This window comes from Elephantulus edwardii, unplaced genomic scaffold (genome assembly GCF_000299155.1).
Source record: "Elephantulus edwardii isolate Elephantulus edwardi_28Jun2011 unplaced genomic scaffold, EleEdw1.0 scaffold00212, whole genome shotgun sequence".
NCBI lineage: Eukaryota > Metazoa > Chordata > Mammalia > Macroscelidea > Macroscelididae > Elephantulus > Elephantulus edwardii.
The window spans coordinates 5,466,032-5,471,503 of NW_006399962.1; positions in this window are offsets into that span (position 1 = coordinate 5,466,032).

Here is a 5,472-nt window from a genome sequence, read left to right on the forward strand (position 1 = left end):
TCCCTAACAGCAGACTTTCCCATCGCAATATGTTTTTTTATTTCCTGGCTGCTGGTGCCAAGAGTGTTGACCATGGAGCCAAGCAAAATGAAGCTGTGAACAATCTCAATCTCTTCACCATCTATCCTGATGCTACCGATTGGTCCAGTGGTGAGAAAAATTCTGAAGCTTCATCTCACATACTTTGGGCCTGTGCAAGGAGGTACCATTCCTTAGAGAAGGATGTCATACTTGGAAGGGTGGAGGGAGAGTGTAGGAGAGGAAGACCCTCGATAAAATGGGTTGATTCAGTGACTCTAGGGTAAGGGGACTAGGGGTCTCAGAGACAATAAGGTTGGCACAGGATAGAGCAGTGTTTAGAGCTATCGTACACAGGGTCACTATGAGTCACAAGTGACTTGACGGCACATGATAACAATAACAAAAATAAAAATACAGATTCACAATAATTAAGAGGAAAATAAATTTGTTATATATTTAAGCAGCACATTAAACTGCAAATTAATGCATATTTTTGGAAGTATTTTTTACACTAATATTGAGGCCAAGCTAAATTTCAACATGTTTACACCAGAAAGAAGGCAATAATATGGAATACTACAATGTTTTAACTATATTGTTCTTATTTCCTATTTTTATTATCTTAAAGTTTATTTAAAAAATAATAGCTACCTAACCTAAATGAAACATTATAAAAAGTAAAAGAACATTTGTGTTATATGTTGGCTGCTATCTATAAATTTTAGCTTTCAAAGATAAAGTATGATAAAACGTAGTTTGGTTTTTGTCAGTAGGTTTTATGTGGTGTACCAGGCCTGTGTTGGATATTACTTTGGCATCTTCATTTCTCTAAGGGCACTTTTCCCACTGCTACATACTCCACAGTTATGCCAAATATCCATTACATTAATTTATGAAAGACTTTGGGACAGGGGTCACCAAGGATTCTTATTTATGTACTTGGCTTCAGGTGTAAACACACAAAATACTTATCAATTCTGTTTTTGTAAAGATGTCTCCTTTATTAAGAAAGGTTAATTGTCAGAGAATGTTCCTATTGTTTTCCAGAACTTTCAATTGCAATATATTTTCAAAGTCAGATGAGTGTCTTGTTAAAAAGGGTTGATAATACATCATAAATGAAACATAAAATAAATCAGTATCATGTCATGTATTTCTGTAAGGTCAATAAGAAAGAGTAACTATTGTCATCTTATGCACAATTATCTATGAATGCATTATTCTAGTACCTCTAATCCACAGGAAAATCAAGAACAAGTAATTAAATGAAACCATTGCAGACTATTTCAACAGTAAGTACCTGACTGTGGCTTCTTTTTTCTTTCCTTTTTTTTCTAAAGACTTACATGAGATATAATTTTTATTTACTTTACCAATATTAGAGAGATGTTGATGTTGACAATAGATCATGTAGTTAGGTGCTGTTGATTCAGCTACAACTCACAGTGACCTTATGAATAACATATCTGGGTCTTTGCCCTATCTTGCCTCGTCTTCAAGATCTCTAACATGTTTTAGCCCATTTTTTTGTCACTATGTCAATTCATCTTGTTGAAGGTCTTTATTGGTACATATATCAATAAAAGCAGAGGTGCTGAAGATTAATTGAGAAAGAACTTCTAATCCCTTGCCTAAATTAAGCATTATCTGATAATTCTTGGTCTCTTCACAAGTTCAATTCTCTGAAAAACAAATAAATGTGAATTAATAGGTGACAAAATAGTGTGACCTTTTGAAGATAATTAGAACCAAATTCATGACTTAGATTTTTCAAGGCTTTGGAAGACATCTATGTCTCTGGATTGCAGAACAGAGAAGTAGGTGAATTACAAATTAATCAGTTCTGTGTTAATGTAATCATTCCCCATATAGCAAGTAGTTTCATCTTTTAATTAATCTAACTTTACTGACCTAATTTGTAATAAATTTAATTATAATTTAAACTTCCCAGCCAGAAAGTTTATGATCATTGTGAGGAGAGACCAGTTCTTGGAGAGGGACATCATGCTTAGGAGGGTGGAGGGACAGCGCAGGAGAGGAAGGCCCTCTATGAGGTGGATTGATTCAGTGACTGGGATAATTGGGGTGGGAGTGTCGGAGACAGTGTGATTGGCACAGGACAGAGCAGAGTTTAGGGCTGTTGTACATAGGGTCGCTATGAATCGCAGGCGACTCGATGGCACATAACAACAACAACAACAACAATCAATTAAGATGTAGAACAACCCAGCAGAACAGGGTAGAACTGTTGCATGAATTTCCCTTGTTTATAATCTTTAAGGGGGTTGACTGTCACATTTTTTTTTCTCTTAAGAGACTGTTAAAGGATTTTTTTTAATTAATTTTAATGAAAGTTTACAGAGACTTAGGGTTTCCAGTCATTCATTGTTGCATTTTTCTCCCTGCCTATCCCCACTTCCTCAATTCACTCTTCTCCTTGAAAAGAAAAAGAAAAACTCTTACATTGTTATGCAATTCCCCCATCCCAGGTCCACTCCACTATGCAGTCTTCACTCTGGACTTCTGAAATGACAAGGATAGCCATTCATATATCCCTTTTAAACAGATCTCCCCCTCATCTGTTTCAATGCAATATACATCATTCCTCCCCACCTCTTCTGTTTTCCCTCAACCCTGATGTCAGTCCCATTTTACAACAGTGGCACTATGCAATATTTGTTCTTTTGTGACTGAGATATTTCAGTCAGCATAATATCGTCCAGGGTCATCCATTTTGTAAAATATTTCATGAGTTCCTGGTTTTTCAATGCTTCATAGTATTCCATTGTGTAAATATACCAGAGCTTCTCTATCCATTCATTTGTTGATGAGCACTTGGGTTGTTTCTAGCTCTTTGCTATTGTGAACAAAGCCACAATAAACATACGTGTGAATATATCTGCTTGGGTGGCAGTTCTGGTTTCTTTAGGGTAAATTCCCAGTAGTGGAATAGCTGGATCAAATGGTATTTCTATTCATAACTTTTTAAGAAAATGCCATATAGCCTTCCATAGTGGTTGCACCATTTTATACTCTCACCAACTGTTAAAGGATTTAAGCACTGATATTTTTTGTTATCAACCAGTAGATTAACCACTGCACTCACAGAGCTCCATTCATTTCATTAAGATTAAAGAAAAGAACATATTAAGGGATATTTTTTTAAATGAAGGCTCTATGCATCAGAAAAGACTCAAGAGTACCAAATAACCTAAAAAGAGCAAATGAATCTTTCTTGAAGGAAGTGCACTCACGGAGCTCCTTATAGGCGAGGATGGTGAAATTTTATCTCATTTAATTTGGGTGTATTTTCAGGAGAAACCAGTCCTTGGTGAGAGACATATAGAGGGAAATGTAAAAGGTCATATAAAGAGACTTTCAATGAAAAGGATTGACACAGTGGCTACCAAAAAGTGCCTTCAGCATAACAGAGATCATAAGGACGACACAGAACAGGGTAAGATTCAGATCTGTTGTCCATAGAGTCACTATAAATCATAGTTAACTTGAACATACCTAACAACAACATCTTGCCTTTCATCTTACTTGGGTCCACAATCAACTCCCTCTGTACCAGCAGTTGGGAAATCAGAAGACATATTACATTGGGCAAGTGCGCTATCAGGTATATCTACAAAGTAACGAGGAGCAATGATGTTAGTTTAAAGTGTGCAGGGTTCAGGCTATACTCTTTTCAATCATTTGCTATGCATCTGAGACCTGAACAATGAATTAAAGATGACAGAAGTGTTGATGCCTTTGTCAGAGAAAAGTAATGAATATCCCATGGAGTACTAAAAGAACAAACAGATAAGTGTTGGGGGGAAATACAGCCAGAATGCACCTTGGAGACAAGGATAGCAAAGTTTGATTTCACATATTTTGAGATCATTCTATAGGAGAGGTTATTCTTTGGAAAGGGACCTCATGTTTGAAAAGGTCAAGAGTCAGCTAAAGAGGGTAAGACCCTCAACAAGATGTACTGACACAGTGACTGTAGCAAAGAGCTTAAGTGTGTCAGAGATGATAATTAAGGCACAGGATAGGTTCAGATATGTTGTTCATAGGATTACTATGGTTTATAGTTGATTCAATGGTACCTCCCAATAACCACAATGGCAATTGTAAAAAAATAGTATCTTTTCAAATTTTAATACATTTGCAACAGATCTACTAGGAATATAAACATGGCCATTATCAATGGCAAGTTATTTTTGCAAAATTTAGGGAGAAGTAGTGATATTTTTGTCTTGAATCAAGTTGTGTACTGTTATATTGAGTAGGTAGTCAGGTTACAATGTGATTATTAGAGACAAACACCACACAAACAAAATGCACACATTCACAGAGAGAGAACACTAGTAGATACAACAGTTGTTGTATTGTATACAGTAGACTCAGAACTGACCCACAGCTGGCCATCTGGTGGGTTTTCAGAGGCAATTAATTGCATGGGAAGAGATAGACCATCCTTCTCCCACAGAGCAGCTGGTGTCCTCAAACTGTGTGCCTCTGGGTTTGCAGTACAGCTTCTTGCCACAAGGCCACCAGAGCTTCCTAAATTAAGAACATTCCTATTTTTTCTATCCATTTGTTTGTTGATGTGATTGTGGGCTGCTTCCTATAAGCTCTTAGATATTGTGAATAAGGCTGCAATAATCATAGGCATGAATACATCTGTTTGAGTTGTCACTCGGGTTTTTAAGGCTTTATTCCAAGTAGTGGGAAAGTGAGTTTAATAGTTATTTCTATTTTCATATTTTTTAGGATGTGGTTCCATGGTGCTTGCACCACTTTACATTCCCACCAGCAGTGAATAAGATTTCTGATCTTCCTACTTCCTTATCAGTATTTGTTGTTTGCTGTCCTATTGAACTTGCTATTGTTTTTGAGGTTAGCGATATTTCATTGATTAGCTTTGCATCTTTCAGATAGCTAGGGATTTTGAACATTTCTTCATGTGTTCGTTGGCCATCTGAATTTTGTCTTTGGTGATCCAATCATATCTTGTGCCTATTTTGTGGTTCAGTTGCTTGTCTATTTTTGTTGAGATACTAGAGTAGTCTATAAATTTTAGGTATGAGTCTTTTATCATATATGTAATTGCCAAATATTTCTTCCCAGTCTTTGGGTTTCCTTTTTACGCTGTTTGAAAGTTTTTTATGTGCCTGTTGTTAAGTGCTGCTGAGGCAAGCATGACTCATAGCAACCCTATGAACAATAGTTCTGAACCTTGTCCCATCCTGTGCCATCCTCACAGTCTCTGACATACTTGAGCTCATTGCTGCAGTCACTGTGTAAATTCATCTGGCTGAAGGTATACCTCTCTTTCACCGACCTTCTTCCTTTCCAAGCATATGCCTCTCTCCAAGGAAAAGTCTCTCCTAGGAACATGTCCAAAGTATGAGAGAGGAAGCTTTGTTATTTTTGCCTCTAAGAAACACACTGCCT